At 37.4% G+C, this 27500-nt stretch overlaps 1 long non-coding RNA gene across 2 annotated transcripts in view; it reads right to left on the minus strand.

The window, feature by feature from the left end:
- The window catches only part of LOC135196256 (uncharacterized), an 82430-nt gene that overhangs the window by 28070 nt on the left and 26860 nt on the right, over nt 1-27500 (minus strand). Inside the window, exons 2-3 of one of the 2 annotated variants that reach the window (XR_010310355.1) lie at nt 25911-26057; nt 25457-25579 (exon numbers count right to left, since the gene is read on the minus strand). This is a non-coding gene — a long non-coding RNA (uncharacterized LOC135196256). The remainder of the gene's footprint in view (nt 1-25456; nt 25580-25910; nt 26058-27500) is intronic. The other variant, XR_010310354.1, reaches the window with a different exon arrangement.

Below are 27500 nucleotides of genomic sequence, written 5' to 3' on the forward strand. Positions count from 1 at the left end.
ATCTTGAGTAAAAGAATGTATTTCACACTTCTCTCTCTTTTCAAAAGTAATCTTAAGTAAAAGAATGTATTTCACACTTCTCTCTCTTTTCAAAGGTAAAGGTTTTCTAAGTTCTACAAAATATGTGCCATACCTTTAAGATGGGGTTTTCTCTCCCGACACCTGGCGTATACCAAACTGACCTCTTTTTTTTTTTTTTTCTCACCAAAAGGAATGTGGCTCTCGCAAGTGCCCTGGTCGATTAGACTTGTAACATTCGTACAAACGAATGTACATGCTTGACACACCCCAAGCTGTCTTGGCGACAAGACGAGCAGTCTCCTGATTAAAATGCTTGCGTATCAAATTCCTTCGCTCAAGAAAGCTGCCCCTACGGCTCAGTCTGTCTCCAAGCAAGACATGATATGTAATTCACTAACATTACACACTTGTAAGATGGCTCGGCCACCTATGTCCTTTGTGCACTCCTGTCGCACACCACATCAGCAACTAATGCACAATGTATCAATTTACCACATGACTTAGGGCTACCTCCGTTGCTGGAGCCCTTGTGCTTCGTTGAATGCACAAAAGTTTAAGAACTCCTAGCGCACAAATTGTGATCAGTATAGCACCTAACATGATCATTAATATTGGTATTGTGTAATGTTAACGAATGAAAGGCTTATCCTCGCCACTAAGATAAGCAGAATTCGACGAATAGTTGTAGACGTAGGTCGAGTGCGTAAACCAACTTGAAACAACTCAGCACGTGCCATTATTCAGTGTCTGCGACCCTCGTGAGTGTATCCAACACCCTCTCGTCGCAAAACTGTAGATTCGAAATTTTCTACTGAAGGAAAAAGACCGGAAAAGACTCCCCTTACATGATACATTCACGTGGAATGCCATAATCAACATCTACGAGAATAGTGCAAATCCCCGAGTAATCAATTCCAAAGGGAAAAATCTGCAACCGGATTCATTACGGCAACATTAGCAAAAAATCCACCTGTGAACACCTCAGGTGCTTTGAACTGCAGCATAGTCAGACTCGCAACGCTAGAAACTCATGATTCTCAAAAAAATGTTCTATACTGAAACCACATCAGCACATTTCACAAAACTATCTCCAGGACATGACCAAGGTGCTCCAAAATTATCTCGAAGACATAACTCTCCCAAACGATACTGGCCAATTATATAAAAAATTATCACCTATTCGGGATAAAAAAACTAGGATAAACTCACAATTCCATAATTATAAACCACCAAAAAAAAAAGAAAGTCACCCCCAAGGATAAATGCCATCTCCTTATATATATATATATATATATAGATATATATATATATATTAATATATATATATATATATATATATAATATATAAATCACATCTTAATAATAACACCACTCCAGTGATAAAAATATTTTCTCCATTTAATTAATAACCCCACGCAATAAAAAATCATTCCCCCCCAAAAAAAATTGTCCTTAAATCATAACTCCCCACGACATTACCCGATTTACATAAACCCCAATGTCATCTATTCAGCTCATGAAACCCCAAAAAATCAGCCACAAATATCATACACACAGGAATAAATACATGTTTATCATCAAGTTTCTCAGCTAAAACAAAAATTTACCGTATTACAACAACTCCCCACGTAAAATATTAACCCCGAAATCTTACGCCAAAATGCCGCAGATTTGCACATAAGAAAAAAACAGTACAAGGAAATAAAAGAGAAAAAAAAAACGTAAAAGCATTCCGCCACCAAATTGCCAAAAAAAGACAACAAGAAAAAAAAAGGAAAAAAAATGCAATTGCGCGACATTATATTAATCACCACAACCAATTCTTATCAATTTCGAGATATGTGTTAACCTCGACTGACCTGTTTTTTCCTAAAAGTCTACAAATCTGTTTCCAATTTTCTCTTCAATGACTTTAAAAGGACCTTCAAACTTCGGGCCTAATTTGTATTTTAGTTCATTTCTCACGTTAAGTTTTAAAAATACCTTGTCTCCGACACTGATCTTGTGATCAGATGTTTTACTATTACTCTTCTGTACCATATCTCTGGTTGTGGATTTGAGATTACAGCTGAGACAAGCATGTTTCTCTCTTGCTGTGGATACCAACGCCTTGATCGTATCCTCCCCATGATGAGGTATAGTTAGCAAATCAAATGTGCCTCGTGCTGGACAACCAAACAAAGCTTCAAATGGGGACATTTTAATGGAATCACTAACCATAGTGTTAATACTATGTCTAACAACATTAACATATCTGCCCCAATTCTTATCATTACCACCTGTAGTTTTCCCGAGAGCCTCGAGCACTTTCCTGTTTGCTCATTCGCACAACCCATTAGCCTAGGGTCTGTATGGAATAATTGTTACTTTCTGTATCCCCATGACTTTCGCTAAACATTCCAAGGTCTTGTTCACAAATTCCCTACCATTGTCGGTTAATAGAACTTCGGGCAAATAATACCATTGAAAAACGTTATGGCTACTTCGGCAGTTTTATGCATAAGTGGGAAAATTTCAACTATCCTTGTAAGTTCATCTATCATCACTAACAAGTACTTGTTCGCATACCTAGACTCACAAAAATTCTCCAGGATATCCATATGTATTCTCTGAAAAGGTCTACTCGGTATAGGATACGATCCTAATTTGCATGAAGTTGTCCTTGCAGGCTTACATGCGTTGCACACTGTACAATTCCTTACAAAATTTTCCACATCTTTACCCATGTTTTTCCAAATGTATTTAGCACGAACCTCATCATATGTTTTTTCTATTCCCAAGTGTGGACTACCGAACCTGCAATGAACTATATCCAACACCACTGGAATTAGGACCTTCGGAATTACGATCTGTGTCGTATCTCCTTTACTTTCACTGGTTCTCAACTTATATCTAATTTTCCTAACCAATAGATTACCTTCTAACTCCAAATCCGAAAAAGGCAACTTATAACGTCTGACTAATTCCCCTCTTAGAAACGCTTTTGCATCTGCTAAAATCTCGTCTTCATCTTGCCTTTGCTTTATGAGAGGTATATCCCATGGCATGGCCTCGCTAGTGACTTGCGCAACTTGGAATCCTTCCGTGTCATGAAAACTCCTACTGAGAGCATCAGCAACTACGTTAAATTTGCCCTCTATATATTTGAGCTCTGATAGTTAAAAACCATCGAGCTCTTTTAGGCGACAAATCAGGTTTATTAAAAAGATCCAGTAATGGCTTGTGGTCTGTAAGAACTTCTACTTTATTCCCCATCAGTAACATTTTAAAATGAACTAAGCTCAACACTATTGCAAAGGCTTCTTTATCTATGGTGGCCATGGACTTCTCGTTGCTGCCCTTTGTCCTGAATTTCCTGCTATAAAAAGCTATAGGATGGAATTTCCCATCGAACTTTTGCATAAGGCAAACACCTATACCTTCCTGGCTTGCCTCAGTCACTAATGTAAAAGGTTCCTTAAAATCTGGAAACTTCAAAACCGGGAGATTCATTAGCGTGTCTTTGAGCTTTTGAAAACTCTCTGCCTGGGGTTCCTTCCATTGAAATTGAACGTCTTCCCGCAATACATCAGTTAGGGGAGCCGCTATATCAGAGAACCCTTTCACAAACCTCCTGAAAAAACCGGCGATACCCAGGAATGACTTAATCTCTTTCTTTGATCTGGGGGTGCGAAAATTCACTATTGCTTTGACTTTATTGCCATTTACTCTAACCCTTTCCTTAGATATGACGTGGCCTAGATATGTGATCTGCTTTTTCAAGAACGAACACTTGGCTAGCTTAATTTTCAACCCCGCTAATCTAAGCCTCCTAAGTACTTCTGTAAGCACTTCTAGGTGTTGTGCAATCCTGTCTGTTGCGACCAGGATGTCATCCATATACACAAAAACATTTTTCCCCAATAACCCGTGCAAAACTGTGTTCACCAACCTGGTAAAAGTCATCGGACTGCCCGACAAACCGAAAGGCATTCGCGTAAATTCATAGTGTCCCTTGGGCACTGAAAAAGCGGTATATTCCTTGCTACTTTCACTTAGAGGGACCTGCAAAAAACCCTGCGCCAAATCAATTGAGCCATAAATATTATGTCCCCATATTTCAACAAAAAGATCTGGTATGCACGCAACTGGATAGCGGTCAGGGATCATCTTTTCATTTAAACGTCTAAAATCAATGCATACACGGACAGAACTGTCTTTCTTTGGCACTGCTAGCAAGGGAAAGTTGTAAGGAGACATGCTAGGTCTAATGATTCCTTCTTCCTCCCATCTATTAACCTCTTTCTCTACCTGTTCTCTGATTTTGAAAGGTATGCGATATGCAGGAATATAAATAGGTTTTGTGCCACTCTCCAAATTTACCTTATGCTCTAACACATTAGTCAACCCCAATTTATCACCTTGTAAGGCTACCATATCCCCAAATTCTGCCAAGAGCCCGCTTATCGCTTCAACGTGTTCGCTATAATCCACATTAGCTAAATGTTCACTAAATATTCGTTTCCTTGACTGCATTTCTGCCTCTAAAAACTCAGGTTTCCCCTCTATGATAGCCACTGAACCACTATCACAACTCCAATCTTGGAAATCCAATATATATGTATTCTTCTGGTATCTCCTAACTGTATCATTACAGTTTAGCAACTCTAACCACACAAACCCATCCTTGGATACACTGTTCACCGATGCCATGCTAACAAGCCCTCTAAGCTTCTCGCTATTTTCAATAACACACACGTCTGTGGGTTTTCTCATTTCCTTCAATTTAACTTTTACCATAGTCTTCGAACCAGGTAGTAACATAATATCTTCAAATAAAACACCTCTATATTTGTGGTTAGTACCTCCCCTTTCCACCGCCCCATACACATTACTACCCCCAATATCATACCCAGCATTGTTAGTATCAGAAATAACATCAATATTAGTATCAACATCATCATCATCCAAAGTATCATCACCACCATTGTTATCACTGTGAACTCTGATAGAACCCCCGTAATCATTTCCCATATCAGCAACATGGGTTTTAATATTACCTTTCTCCATAACACTCGTATCACCACCATTAATATCACCAAGCACATCTCCTCTTTCAATAACCTCCATGTCCTCCATTCTAATCACGTCCTCATAAGGCAGAAAAACACCAGGTATCCCGACTGTTATCCCATTAACACCCGCATGGATCGAAGTCTTGTGTCTTCTACAAGCAGGATGACCCAGCAAAAGTCTGTTGCCCAACACAATTCCTTTCATTACCAAAAAAGGTTCTGTTAGCACTCTGTCACCGAAAGTGAACTGTATTTGAACATAACCCAGGGTATTTCATCTATGGGCTTGCACATCATACACCATCTCTGTCGAGGGTTGCAAAGGGTAATTGGAAAACATGGATTGATACAAATTATAGTCCATTAAATTTATAGACGCCCCCGAGTCTATAAATATCGGGATGTCCACATCCCCTACTGTTCCATAGACTATAGGCCTGGGCTCTGGGGCGTCCCCCACAAGACCACAATGGCACGTACCAATCACCTGTACCCTTTTTGTTGATCAGGCTTCCAAAAATTTTGCCGATCTCTTTGCCCTCTGGTTTGACCTGCCTGGGAAGTTCTCACATTATAATTACCAGAGCCTTGAGGTGTAGGCCTCGCATCTCTCCGTATCTGAGACAGACAAGACTGCCAATAATGATCGGTACTCTTACACATTCCACAATATTTAACCCTACACAATTTCTTTGGATGCCCTGATTTATTGCAGTTGCTGTTGCTTTTGATCAATCGATCTTTTGTTATATTCAACTTTTGCACACAGACAGGGAGGAGAAAATTCTGTCTCTCTTTGCACTCTATCCCTCGGGCCTGTCCCATTAAAAATTGTGCTATCTACAGTGGGACATTTAGACATATGTTTCTCAATTTGGGCATAAAGTAATTCTTTGTCTGAAGTAGGTTCAATCCTTTCATCAAAGCTATTCACTATCGCATCTGGTACATCATGTAAGAGCAGGGAAAAATGGATCAGTTTATGAATGTTCTGAAGAGAGACATTACTCCCTCTAACCCATTTAGATGTTTTTAATTTTCCTACCCAATCCGCCACTGCGTCAAAAAGTTTTGAACTATGTTCTACGAGGCTATTAGTGTCCTTCCATAGTTTATAAAGACCCCGAAGGTCCCTCACCATATCTCTGTGTTCCTTTGAACCATAAGCTGTTTTCAAAAATGCTTGCAAATCCGTCCAGGTACGACATTTTGTAAATTGGAAACTCCTTCAACAATGGGAGAGATCTCCCCTATTGAAATCTAGCAAAGCTTTTGCCTCTCTAAATAATTCTATATTGTCTCATATATTCTTTCCAGCTAAATAATTATTCACCCCTTCAATGAAAATTTGTACAGGTTGTGATAGAACATCATCTACCATCCCTCTGAAAGGACTCGCTCCCGCACTCTAGTTCGTTACGTGATGTAGTAGCGTTGTGGTACTCTTAGTATCCGCCATCTTTCTCTCTTTCCGAAAGCTCCTTTGTTCTATAAGATTTCCCGATCTCAATAAAATCATTGTATTTATATACACAAAACCCAATCCAGAAAAATTAATACAAATTTTCCCCCAATAATGGATAACAAAAGGCAAACGCGCCCCACGCCCAGTATATCATCCCACGAAAGCAACAACAACAAAAAATAGGGAGGGGATAGAAAAAGAAAAAAAATGCAAAACGCTTACTAAGCGATCCACCCCGGCGACACCAAGCTCACACACACCAACTCTCGCCTCTCTCTCTCTCTCTCTCTCTCTCTCTCTCTCTCAGGGCGTGACTCGCAACAAAAAACTCCGCTTGTGTAAATTCGCCACAAACAAACAAAAGGAATATAAACAACAAACACAAAAAAAAAGTAAAAAAAAAAAATAAAAGACAAAAAGGAGAAAATAAGAAAACAAGCTTGAAAATACACTCACATCTTCATATGATTGGAAACCGAATTCGTATACGCACCGCAAATATGCGTGACCTGTTTACCACACTCGTGAAACACTATAATACGTCGAAAATTAAAATTTTTCCCTTCACGTTTTAAAACACTGGTTTTCAAGAATCACAAGATGGCCGACACTGACTTAGCCAGAGAGATGTACAGCTTCTCAATGCCCAACCCATTGAATTAGCAAAAGAAGCGCCGAGTTGCCTGTGACATGATTATAACCCCTTTTCCTACCAAAAAAACATCTATGTCTTAACTAGTCACCAGTCTCTTCGTTATCGTACCTACAGCTTATAAAATATATAAAAAGCCTCTTAAACCGCCTGCCACCACTCTAACCACCCTTTTATTAAAACTACACAAATTGGAAACCCTTACCTGTTGTCAATGGTGCCCTCTGTCTGCAAACATGTCATTAGGCTATTAGGATCACGTAAGTACAAAAATATACTATTTATTACCCAAAGCAGATGAATATAAAATAGAACAAAATGATTAACAAGTCATAGTGACAAAAACCCAAATCTGCCCGCAAAGAAAACTAGGAAGTTATCATTCTACCCTCCTGACTAAGAATTCACTCCCAGACCCAGAATGTCAGTAGGCTCATTGTGTTAGTCAGGTTAGAGAATCCTGTCTCTAATACCATGGAATAGAACCCATCTGTAATAAAGATAATATTGGATAAAAGATACACTTCACACATCACTCCTTTCAAAAGTAAATCTTAAGTAAAAGAATGTATTTCACACTTCTCTCTCTTTTCAAAAGTAATCTTAAGTAAAAGAATGCATTTCACACTTCTCTCTCTTTTCAAAGGTAACGGTTTTCTAAGTTCTATAAAATATGTGCCATACCTTTAAGATGGGGTTTTATCTCCCGACACCTGGCGTGTACCAAACTGACCTCTTTCTTCTCACCAAAAGGAATGTGGCTCTCGCAAGTGCCCTGGTCGATTAGACTTGTAACATCCGTACAAAAGAATGTACACAAACGAATATACACAAAACCCAATCCAGAAAAATTAATACAAATTTTCCCCCAATAATAGATAACAAAATGCAAACGCGCCCCACGCCCAGTATATCATCCCACGAAAGCAACAACAACAAAAAATAGGGAGATGATAGAAAAAGAAAAAAAATGCAAAACGCTTACTAAGCGATCCACCCCAGCGACACCAAGCTCACACACACCAACTCTCGCCTCTTCTCTCTCGTCCTCTCTATCTCTCTACTCTCTCTTTCTCTCGTCTCTCTCTCTCTCTCTCTCTCTCTCTCTCTCCTCTCTCTCTCTCAGGGCGTGACTCGCAACAAAAAACTCCGCTTGAGTAAATTCGCCACAAACAAACAAAAGGAATATAAACAACAAACACAAAAAAATAAAAAAAAAATAAAAGATAAAAAGGGGAAATAAGAAAGAAAGCTTGAAAATACACTCACATCTTCATATGATTGGAAACCGAATTCATATACGCACCGCAAATATGCGTGACCTGTTTACCACACTCGTGAAACACTATAATACGTCGAAAATTAAAATTTTTCCCTTCACGTTTACACTGGTTTTCAAGAATCACAAGATGGCCGACACTGACTTAGCCAGAGAGATGTACATTGAATCAGCAAAAGAAGCGCCGAGTTGCCTGTGACATGATTATAACCCCTTCACCTACCAAAAACACATCTATGTCTAACTAGTCACCAGTCTCTTCGTTATCGTACCTACAGCTTATAAAATATATAAAAAGCCTCTTAAACCGCCTGCCACCACTCTAACCACCCTTTTATTAAAACTACACAAATTGGAAACCCTTACCTGTTGTCAATGGTGCCCTCTGTCTGCAAACATGTCATTAGGCTATTAGGATCACGTAAGTACAAAAATATACTATTTATTACCCAAAGCAGATGAATGTAAAATAGAACAAAATGATTAACAAGTCATAGTTACAAAAACCCAAATCTGCCCGCAAAGAAAACTAGTAAGTTATCATTCTACCCTCCTGACTAAGAATTCACTCCCAGACCCAGAATGTCAATAGGCTCATTGTGTTAGTCAGGTTAGAGAATCCCGTCTCTAATACCATGGAATAGAACCCATCTGTAATAAAGATAATATTGGATAAAAGATACACTTCACACATCACTCCTTTCAAAAGTAATCTTAAGTAAAAGAATGTATTTCACACTTCTCTCTTTTTCAAAAGTAATCTTAAGTAAAAGAATGTATTTCACACTTCTCTCTCTTTTCAAAGGTAACGGTTTTCTAAGTTCTACAAAATATGTGCCATACCTTTAAGATGGGGTTTTCTCTCCCGACACCTGGTGTGTACCAAACTGACCTCTTTCTTCTCACCAAAAGGAGTGTGGCTCTCGCAAGTGCCCTGGTCGATTAGACTTGTAACATCCATACAAACGAATGTACGTGCTTGACACACCCCAAGCTGTCTTGGCGACAAGACGAGCAGTCTCCCGATTAAAATGCTTGCGTATCAAATTCCTTCGATCCTCAAATTCCATGAAAAGCTAATGGATGTCATCAAGTTATTAACAAATTCTAAAAAACGGTTAAACTGAATAACACTACCTTTATAAATCAAAAAGATATCGTCAACATATCTGACTCATAGAAAAGGCTTAATGTCCTCAGGCTAATTTGTGCATGGAATAGTTTGAAGCTGATTTAGTTAGCCATTGTCCTGAGGACATTAACCCTTTTCTATGGGTCAGATATGTTGACGATATCTTTTTTATTTATAATGGTAGTGTTATTCAGTTTAACCGTTTTTTAGAATTTGTTAATAACTTGATGCCATTCATTAACTTTTCATTGAATTTGAGGTCGAAAATAATTTACCATTTTGGTCGTTCTGGTTCACCATGACCCTGTTACTTTTAACTTTACATTTAGTGTATACAGAAAAGATACCAACGCAGAAATGTACATTCATTTTTATTCATACCTTAGACAACGTATAAAGTTTAATGTAATCGTCAACATGGTAATGAGAGGTCTTCGGATTTGTGATCCACAGTTCATAGACAATGAAATGGAACATATAAGAGAGGTTTTCACGAGACTGGGATAACCAAAATATTTTATTGACCAAGCGTCTACCAAGGCTAGAAAAAACTTTTATAATCCACTGACCGGGAAATATGAATTCAAAAGTAGTCAAGTGTATTCCACTCCCTTATCATCATAATTTGGAAAGGGTGCAACATTTATTAAAACAGAATAGGGAAAATAGGTTGGATTTAGCTTTTAGGTATGATTGCTCGTTAAAATCAAAGTTGATTAGGAATCATGAAAAAGAAAGGGAAGATGACGTTGGGGTCTACATGGTACCGTGTAAAGATTGTAATAAGTGTTATCATGGGGAATCAGGCAGGAGATTAGGTATAAGATTAGAGGAGCATAAGTGATCATGTAGGATGGGATCGAAATATAGCTCAGTTGCCAGACACACATTAGAGTTGGGGCATGTAATTGACTGGGAAGGAGCGAGAGTAATTTACAAAGATAATGACGTAAGTAGACGCAGATTAGTTGAAGGGGCTCTTATTAATAGTTTAAACGTGTTTGATTTTAACAAATCCTTTACCCAAGAGGATACATTTTTAAATTATTTGGTTCTTAAAACTGTAAATATTAGTACAGACGTTGTTTTCACCACACCTGCTGCTCAGGTTCTCTCTCTTTCTCCTGCCCAGGCATTGGAAGGAAGAACCCCCATTGCAGTTGCCGATGCAGAAGTTTTGGACGAGGGAACAGCCGAACACACAGAGGAGGTAGTTCAACCACGACGATCGGCTCGTTTTTTGGCCAGACATTTGAACGAGGGAATAACATGATTGAGATAGTTTGTTTTTGTTGTTATCTCCCTTGGAGACGGTTCCAGCGTCCTGCCTGCCCTTCGTAACTTTTTGTATTTTTTAAAAAGGAAAAAAATCAGTACATCTGATGAGGTCTACTGATCAAGTAGACGAAAGCTCCCATCTTTCAAGTATTTTTAATACACATTTTACATAAGTGTGGACTTTTATTACTTCAGATATGTATATATACATATGTGTGTATGTATTATATATACATATATGTATATATATAATGTTAGATGGTGCACCAATTTTATGTGGCGCGTTTTTTGTAAGGTAGAGTGTTCGAGTTTTATGGTCGCTTACCTGCTTCTTCTTGATAATTCGTTCTGCAGTCTGGTTCTATGTTTAACTTTATGCTTCTTCTTAATGTTAGCTCTGAATTAGTAATCTTTGTAGTCTTAATCTCTCAGGAGAAGTTTGAATGAGACGAACGGCAGAGTTTCTTTCTTTACTGTGCAAAGAATTAGAGTTACAAGTACAACTACAAAACTTATAAATCTATTGTTGGAACCTGGCAATATTTCTGCTTCTTTACTCAAGCGACGGCTGCCAGTCCTCTCTGGCTGCTTCTGTCGGTCTGAAATTCAGCCACCGTGCGGATCTGGTTCTCCGCCCCACTGGATTCTTAACTTATCTTGTCCCCATCCCCTTTTAGGTGGGGTTAACATGTTAATTCCTCCTTTTCCAGGCGGATTCAATAATTCAACATGTTAATACCTCCTCCAGAGTAAGTTTGGTGCGAGGTCACAGGTCAAAGATTTTATGACGGTCTTAAGATTTTAATTGCGATGGTGTTATGGTCCAACGCCCTGTGACAAAGGTTTTGTTACGTCTAGGCTTGTTGATCGAATTCTGACTCACACACCATAGCTCTATTCTCTCTCTCTCTTTTTCTCGTTATTTTCACTGTACATACTCTGATTATTCTCTCTCCTTCTCTTTCCCTTTCTCATTATTTTCACTGTACTTTGATTATTCTCTCTCTCTCTCTCTCTCTCTCTCTCTCTCTCTCTCTCTCTCTCTCTCTCTGTTTTTACGCTACCCTATCTACTATTATCTCTTATAGCTATCATGACCTATATAATTATATGTGTATATATATGTGTGAGTGTGTGTTTTATATATCTTGCTGAGCCTTTATGACTAAATGGCACTCATTTAAACAAATTAAACAAACAGGCAACTCTCTCACCTCTCGTTGCTGGTTATCCTTCTGCAAGAGCTAAAAATGCAAGCTGGGCTAATGAATCCTCGTAGATACAAAAATATACTTTTATCTCCCAAATTAGCTAAACATTAAATGGAACTAAATGAATATAAAATGGAGTAAATAAAAGAACAAAAACTGACCGCCAAAAGACCGTAAACTGTCATTCTACTCTCCTGAACTAGATTAATCACTCCCCCTAAATCTCACAGTCTAATTAATTATGCATTTAAATGGTCAAAGTCTTTTAGAGAACCCATTCTCTTATATAATGCCATGAACCCATCTTCCGATGGGTGTGTCCTCGACCCCCTCCAAATGTGTTCTACGAGTATACCACGACACCGGTAATCGAAGAGTGTGCCCTATTCTTTGGCACCTCGTACCGTTGGGCCCCATACATCACACGCCACGAACACACACTCATGGTCACGCCTTTTGGAATGGCATAACAACCGAGTGCGTCACACCCAGTCATGTGATCTCCGAAGGGTCGTCAAACTCATATCGCTTGGTCACCAACTCTGACTGTTTTCCATTTCCGCACTCTTCGAGGAATCAGGCGCTTGTCGCTAAGCCCTCTTGTCTCTAAGCGGAAAAAGCTGATTAACAATTCACCACCACACTTACTTTTTAAGATAGCTTGGCCACCTATGTCTTTTGTGCACTCCCGTCACACACCACATCAGCAACTAGTATATAATGTTTTAATTTGCCACATGATTTAGAGCTACGTCCGTTGCTGGAACCCTTGTGCTTTGTCAGTTGCACAGGAGTTTAATAACTCCTAATGCACAAATTGTGATCAATATGACGGCTAGCATAACCCCAATCACTGGAATTGTGTAGCATTAGCCAAAGAATTCATCCGTCTCTAAGATAGGCGGAACTTGAACCGCCTCATGAGTGTATGTAAGTATTTCACGAACACCGTTGTCGAATAGTTGTAGACCCAGGCTGAGCACATGAACCATCTCGAAACAATTCAGCATGCGCCATTATTCAGCGTCTGCGACCCCCGTGTGTATCCAACACCCCCTCGTTGTCAAGGAAATATCCCGTGACTTCCATGCAAGTGCGTCTCGCACCTGCCTCGTAGAAGATTGTAGACTCCTGATTTGTCCCAGAACATATCCTGAGACGATCCACCGACGACATCTCGTCCATTGCAAAGGCGATCCATAGCATTGCCACTCGTGTGTATATTCGACCTCTGGTACTGTAGAACCAAGCTGTTTCCGACGTCACCATCACGTGAAGTTGGGAATTCTCTAAAGTCATCATGTGTCCATATTTGAAAAGTCTACATGATCATAGAATAACTAAAGTCTTGCTTTACCACACAAATCTGTCATTAACTAATATACCCAATCTCATAGTCAATTATTAAAAATTCCTCACTAAACAAAATATGATCTTTACCCGCTGAATCCTCACAAGTAATCCTATATCTGACAAATATACTATAAAAAAAACCATAATGTCTAACAGCAAAGTCCTTGTACTGTTTATATAATTATCCGCCATGAAAAATAATGCCGAATACCCCTTCTACCTGACACATATACCCCGATAAATCATACCTCCTGTCTAAAATAGAAATGCTATGTAAAGCTTATCCCCAATTATGAACATCCCTCGTAGGGAAAGGAAAAAAAATAATAATAATTGAACTTTCCCCATTACAAAACTTACACGGAGAAAAAAAAAACATACAATCCAGTGCTTTTCTACATCAACGCAGTATGTATCGTTATGGAATTTGCTGCCGCAACATATCCCATCGACCGGAATTGACCCCTTACATACATCCCCATGGAATGTCATAATCGACATCTCTGAAAACAGTACGAATCTCCGAGTAATCAACTCTGAAAGGAAAAATCAACAACTGGACTCATCACAGCATTATCAGCGATAATCCACCTGTGAATACCTCATGTGCTCAAATCGCACCATAGATTTGTCTAGTCACACTTGCAACCTCAGAGATCGTTATTCTCCAAATAGCACAAAAATTCTATACTGATACTATATAACCACATTCCACAAAATTATCCCTAGGACATCACCAAAGGTACCCAAAAATTGTCCTCGAAAACATAACTCATTCATGATAGTGCCACAAGTATATAAAACCGCATAACCACCTCATCGGGATATAAACCACAGAAAACCACAATTCCCCCATTATATACCACCAAATATAACCACTGGTGAAATATAATACAACTTCTTCACAGAAACCCAAGAAACCACAATAAACCCCTCTTGGCTCGTAAAGCTACATATCACCGCTAAAAAAATATAACCACAAAAAAAATCCACCACCAAAGATTATAGCCACAAAAAAAACTCAGCCCCAAAAATCCATCACCCAAAAACCCGCCAAAAATTCAGCCCCAAAAACCCATACACACAGGAACCACCACATGCTTATCATAATATTTCTCAGCTTCAGAAATTTGCCATATTTTCAATCCGATTTTCCACATGAAATATTTACCTCTGAATCTCATGTCAAAACGCCGCAGTTTGACCATAATAAGAAAAATAGTAGAAGAAATGAAAGAGAAAATAAAACATTAAACACATTTCACCATCAATTTTCAAAAACCAGAAAAAAATGCAACTGAGCGACATTATATTAGTTACCACAACCAACTCTTTTCAGTTTTGATATGTGTTAATTTCGCCTGACCTGTTTTTTCCTCTAATACTACAAATCTGATTCCAATCTTTTCCTCAAGGACTCTAAAAGGACCTTCAAATTTTGGACCCAATTTGTAATTTAGTTCATTTCTCATGTTGATTTTTAGAAATACCTTGTCTCCAAAATTGATCTTGGGATCAGATGTTTTGCTATTAATTCTTTCTACCATTTCTCGAGTCGTGGCCTCGAGATTGCGGCTGAGACAGGCATGTCTCTCTCTCGCTGTAGATATCAATGATTCGATTGTATCTTCCCCATGATGAGATATAGTTAACAGATCGAATGTGCCTCGTGCTGGGCAAACAAAGCTTCAAATGGAGACATTTTAATGGAATCACTAACCATAGTCTTAATATTATGTCTAACAACATCAATATATCTGTCCCAATTTTTATCATTACCCCCTACAGTCTTCCTGAGAGCTTCGAGCACTTTCCTGTTTGCTCGTTCACACAACCCATTAGCTTCAGGTCTGTATGGAATAATTGTTACTTTCTGTATCCCCATGACTTCCACTAAACATTCTTAAGTTTTGTTTACAAATTCTCTGCCATTTTCGGTCAATAAAACCTCGGGTGAGCCATATCTGCAAATGATACCATTGAAAAATGCTATAGCTACTTCTTCAACCGTTTTATGCTTAAGGGGAAAAATTTCTACTATCCTCGTAAGTTCATCTATTATTACTAACAAGTAAATTTCCTAGGATATCCATATGTATTCGCATATCTAGATTCACAAAAATTTCCTAGGATATCCTTATGTATTCTCTTAAAAGGTCTACTTGGTATCGGATATGACCCTAATTTGCATGAAGTTATCCTTACAGGTTTGCATGCATTGCATACTGTACAGTTTTTCAAAAAAAATTCCACATCTTTCCCCATGTTTTTCCAAATATATTTAGCACGCACCTCATTATATGTTTTCTCTATCCCCAAGTGTGGCCTACCGAAACTGCAATGTAGTATATCCAAAACCACTGGAATTAGGAATTTCGGAATTACGATCTGTGTCGTATCACCTTTACTTTCACTAGTTCTCAATTTATATTTAATTTTTCTGACCAATAGATTACCTTCTAATTCTAAACCCGAAAAAGGTAACTTATAACATTTCCTGACTAATTTCCTTCTAAGAAACGCTTTTGCGTCTGCCAGAACTTCATCTTCATCCTGCCTTTGCTCTATGAGACCCGTATCCCATTGAAATCCTTCCGTGTCATAAAAACTTCTACTAAGGGCGTCCGATACTACATTTAATTTGCCTTCTATATAGTATTTGAGCTTTGCATCGAAATCTCGGATAGTTAACAATGGCTTGTGGTCTGTAAGGACTTCTACTTTATTCCCCATTAGAAGCATTTTAAAATGAACCAAACTTGATACTATTGCAAAGACTTTTTTATCTATGGTAGCCATTCATCTCTCATTGCTGCCCTTTGTCCTGAACTTCCTGCTATAAAAGGCTATGGGATTGAATTTCCCATCAAACTTTTGCATAAGGCAAGCACCTATACCCTCCTGACTGGCATCAGTCACTAATGTGAATGGTTTGCTGAAATCTGGGAATTTCAGAACCGGGGGATTCATTAACGCATCCTTAAGCTTTTGAAAACTCTCAGTCTGGGGTTTCCCCCATTGGAATTGAACGTCTTCCCGCAATATATCTGTTAGGGGAGCTGCTATGTTAGAAAACCCTTTCACAAATCTCCGAAAGGAACCAGTGATACCCAGGAATGACTTAATTTCTTTCTTTGATCTCGGGGTGCAAAAATTCGCTATTGCTTTGACTTTATCGTCGTTTACTCTAACCCCTTCCTTGGATATGACATGGCCTAAATATGTGATTTGCTTTTTCAAGAACGAACACTTAGTTAGCTTAATTTTCAACCCTGCTAATCTAAGCCTCCTAAGTACTTCCTTAAGCACTTCCAGGTGTTGCACGATCGTGTCTTTTGCGACTAAAATATCATTCATATATACAAAAACATTTTTACCCAATAACTCGTGCAAAACTGTGTTTACAAACCTGGTATAAGTCATTGGACTGCATGGTAAACCGAACGGCATTCGCGTAAATTCATGGTGTCCCTTGGGCACTGAAAAAGCCGTATATTCCTTACTACTCTCACTAAGAGGACCTGCAGAAAACCCTGTGCTAAATCAATTGAGCTATAAATATTATGTCCCCCAATTTCTACAAAAAGATCTGGTATGCACGCGACTGGATAACAGTCAAGGATTGTTTTTTTTCATTTAAACATCTAAAATCGACGTATACGCGGACAGAACCGTCCTTCTTAGGCACTCCTAACAGAGGAAAGTTGTATGGAGGCACACTAGGCCTAATGATTCCTTCTTCCCATTTATTGACCTCTTTCTCCACCTGTTCTCTGATTTTGAAAGGTATGCGGTAATGCAGGAATATAAATAAGTTTTGTGCCATTCTCTAAGTTTACCTTATGTTCTAACACATTAGTCAATCCCAGTTTATCACCTTTTAAGGCTACTGTATCCCCAAATTCTGCTAAGAGCTCGCTTACCGCTTCAACATGCTCACTATAATCCACATTAGCTAAATGTTCTCTAAATATTCGCTTCCTTGATTGCATTTCTGCCTCTGAAAACTCAGATTTCCCCTCTAAAATGGCTACTGAACCACTGTCACTACTCCAATCTTGGAGATCTAATACATATGTATTCCTTTGGTATTTCCTAACTGTATCATTACAGTTCAATAATTCTAACCATGTAACACCAGTGTTTGATACACAGTTCACTGATGCCGTGCTAATAATCCCTCTTAGCTTCTCGCTACCCTCAATTACACACACATCCGCGGGTTTTCTCACTTCCCTCAACTTGACTTTTACCATAGTCTTTGAACCTGGCATTAAAACTACATCCTCTGATAAAACACCTTTATATTTGTGGTTAGTACTCCCCGTTCCACGATCCCATAAACATCACCACCCTTGGTTCCCATTACATCCACCCCATTGTTAGTATCAGTAATAATATCAATATTAGTATCAGTATCACCACCCATAATGCCATTGTCACATTCACCAAAATTGTTACCACCATTGCCTCCAATATCTTGCATAACATCACCGCAGTTATTCCCGATATCATCAGCGTGGGTTTTGATAATACCACTCCCCATAATCCCAGTATCATCACCATTAGCACCGTCAAACACATCCCCTTTTTCAATAATCTCCGTATCCTCCGTTCTAATCATGTCCTCATAAGGAAGAAAAACACCAAGTATTCCAACCGTTATACCATTAACACCCACATGGATCGAAATCTTGTCTCCTACATGCAGGATGACCCAGCAAGTCTGTTGCCTAACGCAACCCCTTTTATAACCAAAAATGGTTCTATTAACACTCTATCACCGAGAGTAAACCGTATTTGAACACAGCCCAGGGTGTTTAATCTATGGGCTTGCACATCACACACCGTCTCCGTTGAGGGTTTCAAAGGGTAATGGGAGAACATGGATTGATACAGATTATAGTCCATTAAATTTATAGACGCACCTGTGTCTATAAAGATCGGGATATCCACATCCCCGACTGTTCCATAAACTATGGGCCTGGGCTCTGGGGCGTCCCCCACGAGACCACAATGGCACGTACTAATCATCTGAACCCTTTTTGTTGATCAGCCTTCCAAAAATTTCGCCGATCCCTTTGCCCTCTTAAGTGACCTGCCTGGGAAGTTCTCATATTATAACTCCCAGGACTTTGAGGTGTAGGCCTAGAATCTTTCCGTATCTGAGACGGACAAGATTGCCAATAGTGATCCACACTCTTACACATTCCACAATAGTTAACTCTACACATTTTCTTTGGGTGCCCTGGTTTATTACAATTGAAGCAACGCAATGCTGTTGCCTTTGATCGATCGATCTTCTATTATATTCAACTTTTGCTCACAAATGGGGAGAAGAAAATTCTCTCTTTGCACCGTATTTCTCGGGCCGGTCCCATTAAAAAATGTACTATCTACATTGAGACATTTAGACATATGTTTCTGAATTTGGGCGTAAATTAATTCTTCGTCTGATGTAGGTTCAATCTTTTCACAAAACTATCCACTTTTGCATCCAGTATGTTGTGTAACAACATCGCAAAATGGATCAGTTTATGTAAATTGTCAAGTGAGACACTACCCCCTTTAACCCACTTAGAGGTTTTCAATTTTTCTATCCATTCTCCCACTGAGTCAAAAAGTTTTGAGCTATGTTCAACGAGGCTAGTTGTGCCTTTCTGTATTTTATATAGCCCTCTTAGATCTCTCACCATATCCCCGTGTTCCTTTGAGCCATAAGCTGCTCTTAAAAATGCTTGCAAATCAGCCCATGACTGACATTTTGCATATTGAAAACTCCTGCAACAATAGCAAAGATCACCCTTATTGAAATCTAACAAAGCTTTCACCTCTCTGAATGCCTCTACATCATCTGTTATCCCTTTGGAGCTTAAATAATTATTCACCCCTTCAATAAAGATTTGTACTGGCTGTGAAAGAACCCCGTCCACAACTCTACGAAATGGAGGTCGGCAAGGTGACCTTGTCGTGATTATGGTATTGTGGGTTCGCTTCCCGCTACCGGACATCATGATTTCTTCAAAATTCTTTAAAGTTGGAGCACAAGGTTTTGAAGTGACAAGCATATCCAAAAAAGAGCAAAGAATTTGAGAAGCTAAAAGGGCATTGTGGTTATTACAATTTAATTATATATATATATATATATATATATATATATATATATATATATATATATATATATATATATATAGTAGATATATACTCATATATATATATATATATATATATATATATATATATATATATATATATATGATGTATATATATATATATATATATATATATATATATATATTATATATATATATATATATATATATATATATATATACATATATATATATATATATATATATATAACATATATATATTTATATATATATATATTATATATTAACAGCGAGGGCGTCGCCGGCCCCCTGCCATTTTCATATTTGGTATGCGTTTAGCCTGAGCGTTAGGCGAACTGGTAACACTCAGTCGCCCCCCCCCCCCTCTCTCTCTCTCAAGGTGATCACTGGCATAGCCTTCTCTCTCTCTCTCTCTCTCTCTCTCTCTCTCTCTCTCTCTCTCTCTCTCTCCATTCCATCAGGTCATCAAATTAGAGTCGGAGCTACAATAATATATACGTTTATTCAAAGTAAAGTACTAGTTGAATAATTCATGTTCTTACAGGATCATTAATGGAATGATAATATAATAGTTCAAGTCTCACAGACAACTAACACAGATAACCCACCGGTATTTATATAGTCTAAATCAGTAATTAGTCACACCAATTATCTCTTCTACAAAATACAGTCCCCTCACTAGGACACTCGGTCCCCTCACTAGAACCACTTGTTTAAAAGACAGGAGAACACACTAGTGAGCACACACAATTATAAAGACAAAGTCAAAAGATTAAATGAAATAACACTTACCCATTACAGCTTGGAATTGCAACACTGAAACAAATATAACTTTTGCAGAGCTATCCCAGCAATCTGCCTTTTCTCCTGTAGCTGTCTCCCTAGTTCTTGGCTAACCCATGCCATTATGAATGGACATAGTTCGTACACGTACACACGAATTCACTCTCTTCGTCAACGCCCCAATTAACTGGTCACAGCCAGTTTTCAAAGGCACCTTGAACAAGCCCTCACGAACTCACATACCCACAGAAAGAACATTGACCTGCTTAAGTAAGTATCTTAGTATCACACCATCCCACAAAAGATTTATCAGCTTTCTTAAGGTTGTTGCTCGGTCTCTGTCTCCATGGGAAGTTAAAAACAATGAATCTGCACATTCTAAAAAAGTCACAGCACATCACATCATAATGGTATACTAAACATATTATTAATCATAGCCCTCTTTTATGTAACATATATATATATATATATATATATATATATATATATATATATATATATATGATATATATGCATGTGCACATGTATAGAAAGAAAGAGTGGGTCACCAATTAATGTATTCTCTTTAATTAGTTTTGCTCCAATGAAATTTTGGTGATATCAGTTAGCCATTCAATAAATTTTGATTTATTCATAGCTTTGAGACATTATCTTAAGGAACCATGTCATTATAATTTTGAATGTATAAAAAATAAATATATTATGTATTATCTACAAGATGTGAAACAACATGTGATCCAGAATACTGTTTTATTTATGCATATATGCATATAATATGCACATACAAACATATGATAGTATATAAACATATATACAAATATAGTTGTTTCCTTAACTGCAGAATCTAACCTTTGTAAATGATAACACGTCTAATATTTTCCGAATCTTTCATTATCATTCATACTATTCTCAGTGAATACAATGTTGCTGTAGATGATAATCCATTAAAGAAATATTACGAATTTATATGTTTGATACCTTAAAAATTCTTTTAGACAAGGAACAATTCATTCAGCTTCTCTTAACTAGCTTGAATAATCATAACATTACGTAAAAAGTTGAACCATACTGATTGTGCAATATTTATGAAGGGCGGTGGGCAGAGGCAATGTCTGGGCAGTATTACTATTTAGCTGGGAATATAAAATATTCCAAGCCTTACATCCTTAACTCGTCAGTCTCGCTAATCAATAATTTGCCCTCTAGCCTACATTCTATAGTAAGTAACAGATATTGCAATTTTTGTTATTTATACTTTGGGGATCTTGCCTTCCGTCCCGTGGGCAAATTAATCTAATACGGTAAGTAACAATTTTTAATAGCGATTTTATATAATTAATGTGACCATTCACTGATCACGGTAAAACAAAATAATTTCAACCGTAATGATTTTGTCAAATGCGAGTCAGGTAGGATATAGGTAGTGCCACTGAATCAGAAGCCCTTTCGCTTCTAAGTTCCCGTTACGGGACGAGCTTCAAACATAGAAAACGAGTAATGTCATAAAACAGAAAACGTACATATTTCAATGGTAACTTTTTTATTATTGTTCGGTAAATTTAAAATATGGAACATACTCACAGGGGCCATTGACTTTACATTCAAGCTTCCAAAGAACATGGTGTCCATTAGGAAGAAGCAAGAGGAAATAAAGGGAAATACAGAGAGAAGAGATACCACTTATTAAAGAAGGAAAAAACATATTAATAAAAAGATGAAAATGTATTAAAATGGAAAGAAGAATAGCATTATGGTAGTAATGCATTACATTTTCGCTTGAATTTCTCAGTTGCACGACATTCTCAGGGAGGCTGTTCCACAGTCCAACGGTGTGAAGAATAAACGACCTCTAGAACCGAGAAATTCGACAGCGATGCACATTCATTGCATACTGGTAATGCTGTTCCGTGAATCTGATTGCTCTTGGCAAATAAACGGGATCAGGGATCAATTGTGAATGTGAAAGATATCGGCTGAAATACATCTTATGAAAAAGTGACAAACAACAGACCACCCGTCGATGGTCCAGGTCATAACTGCTACTATCAGGAAACAGAAACCTACCACCACGAACCACTATCTAAATGAGATAAATCTCTGGCAACAGACACCCACACCGGGGAACAGTATTCCAGTAAAGGAAATACAAATGACCTAAATCAGGTTATATTGATTTTATTACAGTTATAAATATATGAGGCCTTAAGAACAATACCTAACTTTCCTCCGGCATTTGCTGAAACTTTCATTCTATATTTCTCAATAGGATGTTAGTCAAAAGTTACAACTAGAATAGTTAAAGCTTCAGACTCATTCACCAAAGTTCCAACCACATGAAGGGGAGGATGGGGTGGAAAATCTGTACGAGATCTGTCCCGCAGAATGGGTTGAATTAGAGACCTTCTCTCTGCCTTCAATAGACACAAAGTTAAGCTGAACAGAGGATGGATGCTTATGACGAACGGCACAAGTTTCATAAAATTTTAAAAAGTCAGAAGAGAAATGGAACAAGTGAAAATGCATAACAAATAAGCGGATTTCAGTGGGGGGATGCAGAAGGAAGATCAACAGTTCATCACTTTTTAACTCTAAATACCTTAAATGACTGGTATACATTCTTAGTAACCCACACGTTCATTTTTTGAAAACGTATGTATATGAATTGCAAAAGCTGACCTTGAAGATATGGAAGATATGGAAAATATGGCAAAGGATTCGGTGGAATGATGCACTACCAGTATTACTCTACTACAGAAAATTAATAAAAAGGGCAAAACTGTGGTAAATTCAATGTTGAAGTAACAGAAACAAGTGCAATTCAAGAATGTAAGAGAGGGGACACCATATACTATTCTGAATAGTGTAGGACAGTGTGAATATAATGAGCAGAATTTTATATCACTCATAAGAAATTACACCATGTTCCTCAACAGAAGCAATGAAAGAACAGAAATTCCATTTAGCAATTACTACAGACTGGAGTTACTTTAGAAGTAAATTCTGTAGTAACTCCAGACTGTAGTCATTGCTAATTGGAATTCTATTCTTTCATTGCTTCTATTGCGGAAAGTCTAACGCAACAGCTGATCATGGGAACAAATTTCAAGGTATGTTATCGGTCCATGAGCTGGACTTCATCACTTCATCGACTGGTACATCCTGACGTGGCAAATTACCATATGTTTACCTTAATTTCAAATCGGTAGATAATAAAAACCCCGTCAGTAATCTGGATTTCACAGCATGGTAGAAATAAAAAACCCGTCAGTAATATGGATTTCACAGCATGGTAGAATTTAAACCCTGATTACAGATACCCACGTCAGATATAAGACACCATTTCTGCTATAGGAGAAATACAAACTTGAATATCATTGCAAGTGTTATTTTGTGACATAAGATCACTCGAAAACGAAGGTATCATTATTAATTGCCTATTGATATATATTGCTTGTCACCATTGGGCACCACAAGACAAAATGTCAAAAATGTTGCCCTTGTTTAAATTTTTAAGTCCTAATAAGTAAATATACAAGTCATATAATTATATTTTAAAATCACAATCAGTTAAAAGGGCAGCACTGCCAGAATCTAAAGTCAAAATAAGTGCTCTTTACTGTTTACTAGGCAGTGGTAAAAAATTATTTTTAACCTACTTTTTGAAAACTATTATTCACTCGAGCAACATGAAAATTTGTACACTTCCTAAAAGACGAAACTTTATTATTGTTTGGCTCTTAGCTATATTTAGAGCTAAATGCTATCATTTTTCTAGACTATAAGATGGAACTACGCATGTCATCAGTTATCTTTTGGTATTTAGTAATAACTTATCCTATGAACAATCAAGAGTAGAAAAGTTTAAGAAAATAATTGAAAGAATCAAATTAAAGTCGACCACAGGAAGTGCTAAACAGCTAAAGCAAAGAACAAAAATATTTTACACTATAAAGTTCATACAGATAGAAAAATTCATAAATAATTCCGAAACATATCTGTAAGAGTAGATAAAGAAGAAAGTTCATGATATTTAGAAGGGAACAAAATGAGGTATATAAAAGGAATCAACTAGAACTTGGAACAAAGAATGTAGATGTCATATTGAAAGCCAGACTTATTATACAGGACTTGAGGCCCAACTTTCTGAGAATATAAAAGTGGTGTGATCTGTGCATTACTGCAGAGGACTATACAGAAAATCTATTGTCATGTACTGAGCTAAAATAAATAAGAGACCACAGTTTAATCTGAGAAGCACTACAGTATCCTAACTAGCAACTGAGAATTTGTAAGTCAAAATGTATATTCGCAAGGAAAACGTGAATGGGAGTGAGGGAAGCTAATGAAAGGAAAAAAGAAATAACCGTTAAAGCACCCAACATGAACATGGAAAATTCATGTTTCCTAAATTCCTCAAACATTCGCACTACAATTAATGTTAAAAATCACAGCAGTTAGCTGAATTTATATAAGCTGGCATCGCACTCCAATTTCGTAGAATTTCCGAATATGTAAGAAAGGTGGGTTGATATTGTCTGAAGAAGTTCTCTGACCACGGTTTTTCCCTGATTATTAAGAATTCTAGGTTATCCGTACCAAACCTAACATGGAACTTTCCTCGCTACACAAGGGTTTTCGAGTCCGTTACTTAGGGACTAATATTTATTGAAGGTCATTATTAAGAATTCTAGGTTATCCGTACCAAACTTAACATGGATCTTTCCTAGACTACCAAGGGTTTTCGAGGGCCGTTACTTAGGACTAATATTTATTGAAGGTCATTATCTTTAAGATATTTCCGGTCTTTTGTTATTATTTTTACGGTAATCCCCGACTAGCTTATATTGAACACCCCGCAAAAGTGGATAAATGTCGGGTTAAAATCCATGGGGGTCACTATCTAGGAAAGGTCCCCTAACTTAACCTGAAGCAGTGTAAGCATCCTTATTTAGACGGAGGAGTTCCCCTCCCCCCAACTCCTCCCCCCTCCTCCAACACCAGGTAACTTGCAGGAGGATTAGCCCCTGGACTAGTTTACTCGGACGCACATGAGTCCTAAATTGTGTATAAGAATAATTGATTTCTCCTTCTTACCTTATCCAAAATCGCTGGAGTTCTTGTAATCGTTCCGTTCAAGCCTAGATATGATTGCTTGTCAACCGCCTGTCGTGCAGATGGCTGATTGTAGGTGCGTGCATTGTTTGGGTGAAGAGTGGCCTGTGAAAAGGGATACGAATGATTAACTAATTTCGGAAACATCTTGAATTTATATTTGGTATCAGATATACATATTTAGGAATATAGTTATTAAGAAAACAACTGTTATTATATTTTTTACCGTAATTTGGTTGCATGTTCTTTTCAGAACACAACACTACAATTCTTTTTGGTTCGTGTGCACAATTAGGTCGCTCCCTTTAAAAACTTATCGCTATGATTTAGTGTTTAGTGACAAAAAATAATCACGTACATTATTATAGGGCTTCCTCCCGATACCATTTATAAAAACAAAAATGTGTTAAGTACTTCTGTGTTCAACCTCCCCCACCTTTTATAAATTCATCGTCGTCCACGATATTTTTACCAGTCGTCAGTTCTAAGGACGTATACAATATGGTCAAACCTTCATAACTGATTCGACGACATTTTGTAATCCGGTGTGGCACATATCTCAGTTAAAATGAGGTGAATTAAACTGTAACAGAGAAAGATACGTATAATATGCATGAAAAACATTTCAAAACGAATGTATCAGGATGGACATTCTCATACGCATAACTTTTCAAATTACAAATACTACAAAGGAAAATTCTCTCATAGCAATACATACATTTACAATCCAGTAACGACAGTTGAGTGGATAGTTATAATCAAGGAAATCAAGAAATTAAAATTTTAACAGAGGATCAGCTTTGTTTTCTGCTTTCTATGCCGTCGATGTTTTTATTCTTTTGCCGTTTCAGAAATTTCTCTCATGAGATGAAATACTGTAAACAATCCATTGTACTGACTTACCAAGGCAAATAACTGATTCTTGCTTTTGTCTACATTCTTATAGCTATTCTCACTCATATTCCTGTATACAATTTAAATTCTTCATTAACTCTAGATAACGCCTTTTACTTTCTCATTAATATTACATATAGATTTTCATATAAGTGTTATTTATAACACGACATCGTCTACAGAATTTTCCCACTGAAAAGCTCGAGTACACCAATGTTGTTAGAATAATTAATTTCACAAGAATGGATAAAGTGGATGATCTCGGAAAAGTAAAATCTGATAAGTGTAAATTGTTAGATCAACATGGTACATTAAGAAACCTCTTTTCGATTACCATTTTACTCTTAATGATGCAGTTTGCTTTCTCTCTCATTTCTACGTTGCTGGTGCAAATTGCTGAACAAAAGGGGAGATGAAGGAACATAATTTCACTTCCACTTTTTCCATTCTTGTTGAAATTAACTATTGAAATGACAATGATGAAACAGAACATATCAGTGGAAAATGTCTGAAGGCGATGTCTTATTATAAACAAGTTATAAAAAAATTAATATGTAATGTCAATGAAAGAGGACAGGCGTTATCTAGAGCAAAAGAGTAATTTTTTTTTGTCCCACGTTGTTTACTATTCCGAAATCATCCTTTTTTTTTATTCTTGCTGCAGCAGAAAACAATTGATTCGTTTCAGTATTATCTAGAAATTTCTTCCATATTTCTGTTCATTTATTCCAGCATACTGGCAAATTAAAAACAAACTAATCCGAAAAAGTTTATCAATCCAAATAAGTGCATTATCAGCAGCTTCCACTCTTCAGTTAAAAGCAGGAGATATTTGCAGCTACATACCTGCGAGATATCATGACTGAGAATTTGGAAAGAGAACCCTACCTTAGAATGCCTCCGACGGTTGTATACGAATCTACTCTGAGGGGCACATTAAGAAATATGTCCTTATATGGAGTAAGTCTATTATTATATTTGGAGACTCAATTTGTTCATCTTTTTTAAAGGGTAAGAATCAAAACGATCAATTTAATAGGTGAAGACTTCTTTATCTTAACAAGGATTCACTTCAACTTTCCTGTAAGACACTTCTTTATTTTACTTATAATATTTTAGACTTTGCTATCAG

This window comes from Macrobrachium nipponense, chromosome 17 (genome assembly GCF_015104395.2).
Source record: "Macrobrachium nipponense isolate FS-2020 chromosome 17, ASM1510439v2, whole genome shotgun sequence".
NCBI lineage: Eukaryota > Metazoa > Arthropoda > Malacostraca > Decapoda > Palaemonidae > Macrobrachium > Macrobrachium nipponense.